This window comes from Bos indicus, chromosome 2 (assembly GCF_029378745.1).
Source record: "Bos indicus isolate NIAB-ARS_2022 breed Sahiwal x Tharparkar chromosome 2, NIAB-ARS_B.indTharparkar_mat_pri_1.0, whole genome shotgun sequence".
Classification (NCBI taxonomy): Eukaryota; Metazoa; Chordata; class Mammalia; order Artiodactyla; family Bovidae; genus Bos; species Bos indicus.
The window spans coordinates 77,054,624-77,068,935 of NC_091761.1; positions in this window are offsets into that span (position 1 = coordinate 77,054,624).

The window sequence follows — 14,312 nt, forward strand, 5'->3', positions numbered from 1 at the left end:
TCTAACTGTTGCTTCCTGACCTTAACTATTATGTTAAAATCATGTTCACCATATTCTGAAAGTCATCCTTTTGTGAGATCTGTCATGCTTTGCTTTTGTTTGTTTAAAATACTGAAACAGGGTCTCCATTACATGACAATAGTGAAACTGAGCGTAAACTTCTTCTGATAGTCAGTGAGTCATTCTTGCGAGCTTATTTACTATATGATGCTGTAAAATGGTTAGAAAATTAACCTACTTTGTAGTGAAGAGAGACCAGTCAAGGAAGAATGGGGCTGATTTAAAGAAGCAAGACTGGCAACAAAATGTTAGGACAAGGTTCTGAGGAATCAATGTCCTATCTTTTGTATTTCATTCAGTAGAAAATGGGTATATATAAGAATGAACTGCGTTGGTTCTGTCCTATGACAGAAACTCAGGACAATCCATGGCAGGCTCTGAGGATGTCTGAAGTTTGTCTTGAATCCCGATGCAAGTCATCAATGCCTTTATTCTGTTTCTGCTATCCTTGTTTCAACCTCCACTTCCTCCCTTTGTCTTCTTGTCTGCTCATCACTTCCTGTTGGTCTTTTCAAGGGATCAACGATTTTCAATCATACTGCGTGACCTCTGTTCTAGATCTATTTCAGATCTATTTATTTCAGACTCTCTGCTGGAGCTGCCTGAACCAGCATAGCCCTGTACCTCTGCTCCATCAGTTTCCCAGTTCTTGTAACAGAAATAGGGAATTAGGGATGATTAAATGTATTTGGTGTGTTTGGAAGTGAATGCACTGAGAGGAAATTAATATTAAAATGGTGTGCAAATTGAGGATTATAGATTCATTTAAAGAATCCATATCATTTTAAACATTTCTAGCCTCACCAATCTTTTTTGACTTTTTTTTCATAGCTAGGCTGAGTTCTATCTGTAGGTCATAGCACAATCTATTAATGTTCTCATTCACTCAGTCATGTCTGACTCTTTGTGACCCCATGGACTGGAGCCTGCCAGGCAAGAATACTGGCGTGGGTTGCCATTTCCTTCTCCACAAGCTACTAACAGCACTGTACAAATGAACAGTCTTACAAAGTAATGAGATTTGAAAGTACAAACAAATTGCAATTGAATTTGTAGTTCACTTTTATAAAAGAGAAGGTCCGGTGGTAAAATCTTTCTCTTTTGTCATTATCTGATTCTGTTCGCACTGTGTTTTATCCTGAAGACATTTAATGTTTTGGTGAATAAAGAATATCTTATAGTATCTTTTTTAAGCAAAGTGCAAGAAAAGTGAAACTTTATAAACAATCACATGTTTATTGTATTATCAAAATAAACTCATACACTGGTTGGATAGGGATGTCTATTTTGGGAGATATTTGTCCTGAATTTAAAATTTAGCTTTCTAATCTTTTGGCATTCAGTTTTGCCATTATCTTTTCTTTGTCCAGAGTATTCAGAATTTTAACAATGTTTATCTTGATTTTCTATTTATAAGTGTTCATTTAAATATCCTCTTTTGATGTAACTATATTTATCTCAGGTATACCTCTGGGCCCAACGGGGATAATTTTGGGCTTGTATATCCAATGCAATAAACATTATTTTGTATTCTATAGAAAATAAACCTTTCCTTTTTCCCTTATGAAGCAGCTGTCCAACTAGGCAGAGTGGGAGAGGGAATAAATGTCTTCCATTTTAAGGAAATATAATGTTTTTAGTCCTGGCTTTACACCCACTATTGTACCTGTTAGAATGAAGTTATGCACATTTTGGTTTTCCTCTTTTCTGTCTTTCTCTTCCTTTCTTTATTCCTCTTTTCTCCTTTTCTCTCTTCCTTTATTTTGATATATACTGAGTTTCTTTTTTCCCCCACTGCTAGCTAACAGACTATCACTTTCTGGTCTGTTATTTCACATGCATCTGTCAGCTTTGCAGCTTCCAAAAACATTATAGTCATTGTTTTTGCTTCTATTTCATTGTAAATTTATGCTTGTAAGTAAAATTTTGATGTAATCCTCATGTGATATTGGGGTAGAATATGCGTGTTTAATTGGCCAGCTGAAGAAATCCTCCAACTATTTTCCAAACCCTAATTTTCTCAACTTTAAAGTAGGGATAATACTATTTACCTTACACAGTTGTGTGAAGATTGGAAACAATATTTCCATGAATGATCTCTTTCACCTAGAAATGCTCTAAACTTTAAACTTACTTATATAGCTCTCATTCTATTTCTATTTCTGAATTGGAGACAAATTCTTTACCTGCTCTGCCATCAGAGGTAGAGCACTATGTGACAGAAATCTAAAACTTCATATTTTATGGGAGAATGCTTCTGTATAATTTTCTAATGCAAATGAAGAATAACACATTTCACAAGGTAATTAGAAATGAGTATCAAAATAATACTAATACCAAAATAAACATCAATTATATATATATATAAAATATATCTTGCTTGAAGGAATATATAAATAACATATAAACACTAATAATATATAAATACCAAAATAATACATAAATACCAATAATATCTTGCTTGAAGAAATGGGAATTGAGATTCCCATTGGGGAATTTCTGGTTTTTATAGCAGTTTTCATAAAATTGATTTTTTTATTGTGTACATGCATAATTAAAAAATAAGCTATACTATGCAAATAAATGCATAAGAATAGAATTTTTAATGTGAAAGAAAGGAACAGAGAAAAGGATGGAGGCAGGGAAGTAGGTTCAGACTTTGCTGGAATTCTAATGGCTGATGATTGGGCTAAGTCTAATCTGAAACTGTCTGACTTCATTACCTAATGCTGCATGAAAATAGAAGTAATTAATATATGATCAATGGCAGACAAATCCAATGCCAATCTGTTACACAGTCATCAGCAGGAGTTTCATGGCATCTTCTCAGTCACATCTTTGTGTCCTTTAATTCCAAGAAAAGAGTCTACCTAGGTAAAGGGCCCTCACTCCAGTCTTAATCTACTCCAGCCCAGACTTTGCTGAATCCCATAAGTCTCTTCCTGAATTTTGAAACCACTATCTCATTCTGGCAAGAACATTTTATGACTTCTATCACCTCAAGAAAGTACAGGGAGAAAAGCTCTTTTGGATCTAGTCCCTGACTTTCTTGCCTAATTTCTTATAAAAATCCCATCCTTAGAGAAAGCTCCAGATGTTGGATTTGGAGGGCAGCATGGACTTTCTCACTCTTATATTCTCCATTAGCACAAAAGCCACTTTCAATCACTATTGCTAACATCTTTGTTAGGGAAATGTAGTTTCCAGAACATTCCTTTTATTGTACCTTTCTCACATTGTCACTCCTAAATCTTTCCTTATTTTAACCATGGAGTCATGTTTCCTAAGCCTTGGATATTCTGAAATGCTTACAATTTCCCAAATCTATCATGTCCTATCAGAGTCTGGATTTGTGCATGCTATTTCAATTTCCTGGATGCCCAATAACCTTGACTGATGACCTGGCATATTTCAACATAGCATTCATGGGTCTCCTCTGTTCAAGGTTTCCTTCACTCCTCCCTACTCATTCCGTGTACATCTTCTGTAGTGACTATACCTACTGTGAGCCACAAGAGAGTAGGAAGTATTTCTCATTTCACTTTTTATCTTTATTCTCCAGTATAAGGCCTGCACAAAAAAGGAACTCCAAAGTCTCCAGTAAGTAATAGTGAACACAATGTGGGTAGAAAACACTAGGGATGGCAAATGAGTTCATATGAACTAATAACTTCTGCAGTCTGTGTTTTTAACTTGTAGGAAGTGGGAGCAAAGATGAAATTCATCAACGTCTATAGTAATAAACTTTGATGATGCATGATTTCTTTGAGCCTGTGGTGAAGGAACATATGTTGAATAACTAAGTATGCAAATTTAAAGTTAAATATTAACAAAAAACAGCTATGACCATACAGTTGGACTCCATTATCCAGAGGTCTTATTTTCATGGGCTCAACCTATCAAGGATAGAAGCTATCCCCCCCAAAATTTCAGAAACTTCCAAAAAAAAAAAAAACTTGAGTTTACCCCATGCTGGCAACTATTTACACAGCATCTATATTATAAGTAGTACTATTTACATAGAATTTACATGGCATTAGGTATTATATGTAATATAGAAATGATTTAAAGTATCAGAGGATACGTATAGGTTATATGCAAGTACTACACCATTTTATATAACAGAAAAACTACTACATGTTTTGGTATCCACAGGAGTTCCTGAAAACAATTCCCTGCAGATACAAAGGGTGACTGTACATACAAAAACTGCATTGCATTATTTTACAGCATCTAGTAACTACAGTCATTTTTCACCCTTGACTTGAAACACAGCATTAAATGAATAATGCTCATATTGTTCACAATTTTAACTTACCTCAAAGAGCAAACCCCATATCTATTCGAATATTTTACCTTCCCCAGCTGAAAGCAACAGTGGAAACCTGAGACAGGCAGGAGGCAATTCAGTGAGCTATAGACAGGCAGAGTTGAGGCTTTGCATTTTAATGCCAGTTCTCATTTTGATGTCTAAACCAAAACAAAAATAAAGAATTTCAGTTGAAATGACTAAACTTCTTGTTTTAGAGTCAATAAATAAGTTATTTCTGCTACTTTGCTTTTCTGAAACAAATTGGGTAAACATGGCTTGTGAAAGTTTGATGTTTTAGCATGTATGGTTAACAAGCTTTACTGAGAAAGTTTAGGGCCTCTTGCAAAAATGTGGCAAACATTTAAAGACAATCAAATGGCAGAGTATAAAGTTCACTAAAGAAAACTGCCACCTTTTTCTCCATCCAGAAGCACTGGCTATAAATACACAAGTCTTATTGATTCTTGTGGACGTGTTTCTGTTCATGACTTTGACATTAGGAGAACACAGTTACTTCTTTTCCCTTTTGTAGACATGCTTTTCCTAACACAGCTCAAAGATATTGAAGCAGAAAGTAGTTCATTTATGAAAGTCTACACAAAAGTTACCAAGTCTAAGCTCACTCTGCTTGCTATACAAGAAGCCAGTGAATCCAAGAGATGGAATGCTGAGCTGGCCGAGAAATGGCAGACTAATGTCTCAAAATAACCATCTTGTTGGGGTCTGGATGCCAGACCCCAACTTTTATTGATCAGAGATGGGGGTGGGTGAGAAAACAAGGTAAAAAGGCCATTTAATCTTTCAAGTATCTCGTAGAACGGCAAGCCTCAGGCAGGGCAATTTGTTAATTTCTTCCTCCCTGGAATCTACAGATTGTCAGTTTTCTGAACAAAGGAAATTTAGCTTAACAGTCAGGCAGAGGGGCAGGATTTGCTGAGGCAGGCCATTATGTGTGATTATAATAACACAAGTGCCCCCCAAACAGATCTACCACAGAAGAGTCAAAATTGGCTCTTCTCAGTTACACAAACACAGAGACAGGCTCACATTTAACCAATATCTATAAGATTTAGAGTTCACTTCTCAAGTTTTCAATTTTTTTTCTTTCATTTATTCATTCCTTCTATATAAGTAGATCTTTCTTACCTCCAGAAATGTTTACCTGAATCACTCCCAGGATAGCATTCTGTCAGGGGAAGCACACTGACTGAAACTGCCCACCCTGGCCAGGCACCATAGTAACCATTTGCATGAGTTGTTTTACAACAGGGGATCCTGGTAAAGATTACTGAAGTAATAAGCCACCAACAACTGGAAGAGTTCAGGAAAGGTCAAAAGGAGACACCACATGTCTGACCACTTCCCAGAATCGTTCTCTCTGGCATCCATCTTGGCTGAACAAGGCGTGCACCACCAGGAAGGACTCTGAGTCAGAATGATTGGCTAAAGGCAACCTGGAAACTAATCTCATCACCCTAAAACTGGAGACTGAAAGCCAAGTGGCAGAGCTGTTCTCCTGGGTTCCCTTACCCTTCTGCTCTCCACCTGGGTGCCCTTTCCCAATAAAATCTCTTGCTTTGTCAGCACGTGTGTCTCCTCAGACAATTCATTTCTGAGTGTTAGACAAGAGCCCAGTTTTGGGCCCTGGAAGGGGTCTTCCTTCCTGCAACAATTCCATTTCTTTATTTTCTTATTCAAACAGAATATTGAAAAAGTACCCATCTTATGCCTCTACATAACTAGCCATCATTCCATAGCTCACATCCAGGGGAATACGTTAATTTATTCCTTCCTGCAATCTACAGGTTGTCAGTTTTCTGAACAAAGGCAATTCAGCTTAACAGTCAGGCAGAGAGGCAGGATTCTCCTAGGCAGGCCATTATGTGTAATTATAATAATTACAGATCTACCACAGAGGAGTAAAAATTGGCTCTTAACAGTTACACAAAACAGAGATAGGCCTGCATTTAACCAAAATCTGTAATATTTATGTTGCAGGAAGGGGGACCCCTTTCCAGGGCCCCAAACTGGGCTCTTGTCTAACACTCAGAAATAAATTGTCGGAGGAGACACATGTGCTGACAAAGCAAGAGATTTTATTGGGAAAGGGCACCTGGGTGGAGAGCAGTAGGGTAAGGCAACCCAGGAGAACAGCTCTGCCATGAGGCTTGCAGTCTCCGAATTTATGGTGATGGGATTAGTTTCCAGGTTGCCTTTAGCCAATCATTCTGACTCAGAGTCCTTCCTGGTGGTGCATGCCTTGTTCAGCCAAGATGGATGCCAGAGAGAAGGATTCTGGGAAGTGGTAAGGTAAGGGAACCCAGGAGAACTGCTCTGCCACGTGGCTTGCAGTCTTGGGTTTTATGGTGATGGGATTAGTTTCCGGGTGGTCTTTGGCCAATCATTCTAACTCAGAGTCTTTCCTGGTGGCCCATGCATTGCTCGACCAAGATGGATGCTAGCAAGGGGGATTCTGGGAAGTGGACGGACACGCGGTATTTCCTTTCAACCTTCCCCAAACTCTTCTGGTTGGTGGTGGCTGATTAGTTCTGTATTCCTTATCAGGAGCTCCTGTCATAAAACAATTCATGCAAATAGTTACTATGGTGCCTGGTCAGGGTGGGCGGTTTCAATCAGTGTTCTTCCCCTAACAACTCTCCCCTGAGAGACTCCATACTCAAGATACTTCTTGGGAATTGGGGTGGAGGTCTCTTTCTTCTGTAATTTCTTCCTGCTGTGCATGGGCATAGGCCTGCCTATCAGAGCAGAAGTCTCTCTCTACCAGATCTAAGTCAAGGTATTTTTTGCCTGAAACCAGCATTCACCTTGTAATAACAGCAATTTAGTTTGAAACTGTTGGCCCCTTTCAGAGATGAAATAGACAGGGGCCAAACTGGAGACCTAACAGGATGGTCATCTCTGGTCCCCGGAAACAGAAGGCAACATTTGGGTTGTGAGTTGCAGGGGTTTTGACCTATTTTGATTGGTTGGTGGTGAGGTAACAGAGCTGTGCTCCAGGAATCTTGTGTTCAGTCTGAAGTTACCATCCTCCACCTGGGTGGGGGCTCAAAGACATTGTTATGCATATTTTTTTGAGTAGGAACCAGGACTCTGTCTGAAGGCTGTACAAACCTTGATTGTTTCTCCTATTTCTGTATCCCCTCCCTCCCCTGATTAGCAATTATTTGAATCCACCCTTTGGAACTCAGGGAAGGTCAAGGAGGCTGAATGAAGCCTATATACTACAGACAACAAATGGAGAACACAGAGCAGATCTCTACTCCAGAGCTCCACAGAGTTCTACTCAGTTCTAATTTAGGGAACTAGGCAACTATGACTGTGATAACTCCCTGTCAAAATGGAGCATAGGATGGCCTCAGCTTGGAGTATAGACACTTAATTGGAAGTATTTCTGAGTTCCAAGTTCTAGATCTGAGTCTTATATGATTAAAATCTCAATCCCTTGGTCTGCCATTTTGGTGTAACAGACCCAATTAGAAGTAGTTGGAGGAGTGATAACTGGAATTTAGTAGACAAAATAAATCTCATTTCTTTCTAGAAGAATAGGCCTGAAACCCAGTCTGGACCTGGCACTTCAGGGAGACTTGTAGCCAGGTAGCCAGTTGCCTAGTTTTATAAAAAGTAAGGTTGCAATTACTAGCTTCCAGCAAACATTGTTTTGAGAATGGTGGCATCCAAGCCTGACATGATTCAGAAAACTCAAGTGTTTAGCAATACAAGGTCTAATCTGAAAGTACACCCATAGCATCACCTAGTTATTTCCCAGGATATCTGAACCATAGCTACTCTATTTTGACTTTTAATTGTAAACTTTTCCTTAATAGCCAAAGCAGATTTCACTGTTAATGACGTCAGTGTTTCTCTAGATATGAGAAGATGCAAGAATTGGGACTCATAAAATCTTCTCCTGAAAAGATCTAACTATCTAAAGGCCTGGTCTGCCAGTTTTTCCCAGTGCACAGAGTGCCTCATTCCTGATTTTCACCCTGAACTACTTTCAAGAGTGTTGAAAGTAAGCAGTTGCAGTGGCCATGATTTAATCTTTGTAGATGTAGATGGTAAGTGTCAGTCTTCAGTTGGCAGAGCCCCTTTTTGCTCATAAACTTGACCATGATTTTGAGGGGGGCATTTCATGACCATTTTATCCCATGGTAATGAGAATGTCCATTCTCAGGTTTGGCAAAGATTTTGTTGACAGGCCACTCAATGTGCTGTTACTGGACTAGGCCATAAAACAGAATCCAAAACTCTTTGGACCACCTGTCTTACTAGCCTCTTGGTCCAAAAAATATTCCCTCTTGTTGCTTCTTCCCATATCTAGAGTTAACTGTTACCATCATCGATCTCATATGGGAGTATATATTATTCTATTAGAGGCCTCAGACACACATTTGACAGTGTAAGAAACAGCAATTTTGTCAAACAGGTGAAATACAAAAAACATAGCCGGCAGTATTAGTAAAGTCACAAGTAAGACTTAAGTTAGGAGCTTCCATTAAATGTAGCCCAGTATATCTCAGGTCATCTGACTTAGTCTGCTGTGTAGAATCTTTATCTTCCAGGGAAATTATATATTGGCACCGTCTACAAGGCACATAGCCCAGTTTTCTAGTGTTACTAGATTGATTGTCCTTAGTATGATTTAATTGTTTCCAACACACAGGAGACTTTAAGCCTAAGTTACCATAGCCTGGTGTTATCTATATAAATCCATCCCATAATTGTGGGAGATTTTTTCCTCCTTTGCTGAAACTTTTCTTATCGCTCTGATTGAGCTTGAGTAATAGAAAAAAGCTCAAATTTATGGCCAGAGTCAGAGCAGGCATTATTAATTGGCCCAGTGTGGGGATCCCATCTAGTAATATCACAGTGACCTGAATATGACTATAATTTTTTTTTAAAGTAAATTTTCTCAGGGCCAACCAGTTAGAATCTTGTAGTAGAGAAATTTACCAAGGTAACCCAGAACTAGACACAGGTAATTGGCCATAAACCCAACAATTGAATTGATTTCTAAAACTAGCATAGAATCAGGCCTATGATAGAAAAGCATTTGATTTATATGCAAAGGTCTAAGAAGTCAAGAAAACATAAATGATCATACTAATCAGGTCCAGCATCTTGGGCAAGCTGTCTACCTCTGATGTCGTCATATTCTCATCCTGGTATAGTGTAGTTTCTCCTGCTTGAGCATCATTTTAAGGTGAGATCAGGTCAGCTGTCTTCTCTATAGACCAATCCAGTGTAGGGAAAGTGGGATTTAATCTAAGAGTTAATTTCCCTTCAGTTTCATTGTGCATGAGCTAGTTAAGAGTACCTGATAAAAAAGTCCTTCCATCCAGGCTGGAGACAGTCCCTTAAATTATGTCTTTTTCCAGTCCTGGCTGCAGGTCATGAGGCATCTGATCTTCATCCAAAGATAGATTACTGAGATAAGCTTCAGAAACAAACTTAGGGTGTTCTTTAAGAATTCAATTAAATTTTACATTAATATCACATAATAGCAAAGAACCAAGGGATGAGTCTTACTAGATGTAGACCTCCATTAACAAACTGGGATTTAACATTTTTTTTTTGAAATATCTTTTTCTCCCTAAAGTTACCCTCGTTTTTATCAAACATAACCATATTAAGGCCAGCTTGTTTGCCAAATAGGTCTGTTCTCACTAATTTTGGTCTGATGATTTATATAACCATAATTGATTATAGACTTTTTATTTTGCTGAAACATCATAGAGACTCAGACTGAACTTTTAAAATAAAACAGGGCTGGGAAACTCATACCAAAGGCTTATCACAGATTTTGCCTAACAAATCTAGGTGAATTCTTCCCTTTTTAAGCTCTCAAAAATTTCTTGAGATATTTATACCCATGAGATAACTAACCTTCCTAACTCATTTGATAAGCTTACTGGAAACCTAAGAATTTCGAATTTTTGGAGGAGTCAGAGAGAGGAAATATAATTGTTTCGTTTAATTTTTCCAAAGTATTGTCATAATTAGTTTGAGAGGAAGGTTTTCCCTACTCCCTGAAAACCTACGAATCAAATCCATAATTTTTCAGATAGAAACCAAAAAAGTTATAAGCATATTCGCTGGTTCATTCAGTCCTTTTGTTAACTTTTCTGAAGTCATCAGGTTTTCCATTAGAATACCAGGACACACCAGTATGTTCAGTTCAGTTCAGTTCTGTCACTCAGTCGTGTCTGACTCTTTGTGACCCCATGAATCACAGCACACCAGACCTCCCTGTCCATCACCAGCTCCCAGAGTTCACTCAAACTCACGTCCATCGAGTCGGTGATGCCATCCAGCCATCTCATCCTCTGTCGTCCCCTTCTCCTCCTGTCCCTAATCCCTCCCAGCATCAGAGTCTTTTCCAATGAGTCAGCTCTTTGCATGAGGTGGCCAAGTACTGGAGTTTCAGCTTTAGTTTCATTCCTTCCAAAGAAATCCCAGGGCTGATCTCCTTCAGAATGGACTGGTTGGGTCTCCTTGCAGTCCAAGGGACTCTCAAGAGTCTTCTCCAACACACAGCTTTCTTCACAGTCCAACTCTCATATCCATACATGACTGCTGGAAAAACCATAGCCTTCACTAGATGGACCTTTGTTGGCAAAGTAATGTCTCTGCTTTTCAAAATGCTATCTAGGTTGGTCATAACTTTTATTCCAAGGATTAAGCGTCTTTAGCGTCTTTAATTTCATGGCTGCAGTCACCATTTGCAATGATTTTGGAGCCCCCCAAAATAAAGTCTGACACTGTTTCCACTGTTTTCCCATGTATTTCCCATGAAGTGATGGGACCAGATGCCATGATCTTCGTTTTCTGAATGTTGAGCTTTAAGCCAACTTTTTCACTCTCCTCTTTCACTTTCATCAAGAGGCTTTTTAGTTCCTCTTCACTTTCTGCCATAAGGGTGGTATCATCTGCATATCTGAGGTTATTGATATTTCTCCCAGCAATCTTGATTCCAGCTTGTGCTTCCTCCAGCCCAGCGTTTCTCATGATGTACTCTGCATCTAAGTTAAATAAGCAGGGTGACAATATACAGCCTTGACGTACTCCATTTCCTATTTGGAACCAGTCTGTTGTTCCATGTCCAGTTCTAACTGTTGCTTCCTGACCTGCATACAGATTTCTCAAAAGGGAGGTCAGGTGGTCTGGTGTTCCCATCTCTTTCAGAATTTTCCACAGTTTCTTGTGATTCACACAGTCAAAGGCTTTGGCCTAGTCAATAAAGCAGAAATAGATGTTTTTCTGGAACTCTCTTGCCTTTTCCATGTTCTCTGGTTCCTCTGCCTTTTCTAAAACCAGCTTGAACATCTGAATGTTAAGAACTCCATATAATTTCTAGGATATCTGTATTAGTAATTTTACCATACATTATACCATGATGTATACCATGATTATCACTCATTTGATAATCTTTTTCATGTAATTTAACCAATCAAACAAACACAGTTTAATATCTCTCTTTGGGATGTTTCGGGGTCCTCTGAAGCACCCCAAATTTAGCTGAAGGTCAAAAGAACTTCAAAAGAATTCTATTTAGGAAGTTTTATTGAAAAGATCAATTAATGGGTTTAGAACATTTCATCAGATGTAGTCAATGTTAATGGGTGTATCATTTAACTTGTTGATATGTCACAATAGGCCTAAATACAAAGGCTCAAGGTCTAGGTCAGCTCCGCCATCTTGAACCTAGTTGACTCTAACCGGTTTTGTTATGGCTGTGTCATTTCTAACAAAATCCATTTATCTAAGTAATTGTAGTACAATTTTAGAAAATCCTGATCATGCATAACTCTTTTTAGTATTTTTTCATACCTTTTTCTTTCTTTCTTTTTTTTTTTTTTTTTTACTGAAAACACACTTCCTACTTTCCTTTAGCAACCAGGAACTAACTTTTATGTTAGCATTTTATATATTGGTGAGCATAAATACCAGTGATAATTTCTAAAACCCTTGCTTTCTTAGAACATTTTAGGATGGCACCAAATACTATTCATTTATAGTCCCAAATCTCTTTAGTTTCTCTGTAAAAGGAAATTAGTGTTTAGTAGTAAATGTTTCAAAATCTTATTTTATTTGGAAATGACCTAACTATTCAATAGACTTCCAACACTCAGCACACTTGGCACAACCCTTAGAAATTTAAGTTACGCCAATCTGGAGAGACTATTTTAGACAGATATTTATAAAGATAATTATTCTTAATAGAGTTTATATAAAAGCTCATATCTCATTTACATTTTTTTTTGAAGTTTCTTCACTTGAGGTAATTTCCTTGTTGATAAACTTGTAACAGATGTAATATTTAACTTATATTAAACCTAGGTACAATGAAAATATTCTACTTAATGTTAATTACTCTAAGACATGTCTATATTAGATAGGTCAACAAACAAACATTAATATCAGGTATTTAATACTGAATATTTCCCAGTTTACATGAATCTGGAATTTATTGTTTAAATTAGAATTATTTAATTTGTAAGCACTTACCTTTTTTTAAACCAAATAAATAGAGCTCATTTACAAATTAACCTCACAAATATTACCCAGAGACAGACATACCAAGACATATTTAGACAGACACAGTGCAAGATCTAGCTTTATTTTCTAAGTTTAGTCATGAATTAGATAGTACAATATAAAATTTACTAGTTTATAAAAAAAAAGTTGAAATAAATAAAATTTTTAGTCTTTTTCCCCTTTTCCCTCAGTCTCAGGAGTTAGAGATGGTCTAGATAAGTGTTCCTGAGAGCCCTGGTCTCAAGGCACAGGGAAAGAAAATCAAGTTCTAAGAAAAAGGCGGCAGGTCTAAACTAAATGGTGGCCAGACAAAGCAAAATGGCCATCAAAAATCACAACACAGAACACAGAGTTAAGACACACACATATAAACCTGGCAGTTCTCATCAGACATTCCCTTAAATACAAGAATACAGTCTCTCAGAAAACCTCCTATACAGACACAGAACTTCAGATCCAAGGGCTAACAGCTTCAGAGATTTCAAAGGGAGGAAAAGATGCCAGGTTGAAAGAAGAAGGGGGAGGAGGGGGGAGAGGGGGGCAAAAGGGGTTGCCTTACAGACATCTTCTGTCACCTGCAGATACTCAGGCCTTATGGGACTTTGCCCTGGGCCTCCAGAGAAGGGAGGACTGGAACTTGGCCCTACCAGAAATCAGGCCAGACCAGAACCAGAATTTGAGTTCTCTGACAAGAGTAGATGATCAGTGTCCAATCCTCAGCTCAGGCTGAGGCCCTTTGACCAGATTCCTGCGTCCAGGACTGGGGGACTAGAAAAACGGGGAAGGTTAGGAAGGGTTAAGGAGAGGAAAGAGAGAGGGAAGGGGAGAGAGGTCAATAAAGTCTCTTGTTCCTTACCCGATCGGGGCACTCTGGCCAGTTGTCTGCGTCAGGAGGAGACCAGGGACAAAAGGGTCCCAGTTACGGCCGCTGGGTCTGGTCCATTGGCAGGCAAGCTGGCCCCTGAGTACCTCGAGTGGTCAGGATGTCAGTGTCAACGAAGAATAGTCCCACCAGAGTCGCCATTTGTTGCAGGAAGGGGGACCCCTTCCAGGGCCCGAAACTGGGCTCTTGTCTAACACTCAGAAATGAATTGTCTGAGGAGACACATGTGCTGACAAAGCAAGAGATTTTATTGGGAAAGGGCACCCAGGTGGAGAACAATAGGGTAAGGGAACCCAGGAGAACTGCTCTGCTGCGTGGCTCCCAGTCTCGGGTTTTATGGTGATGGGATTAGTTTCCGGGTGGTCTTTGGCCAATCATTCTAATTCAGAGTCTTTCCTGGTGGCGCATGCACCACTCAGCCAAGATGGATGCTAGCGAGAGGGATTCTGGGAAGTGGATGGACACACGATGTCTCCTTTTGACCTTTCCTGAACTCTT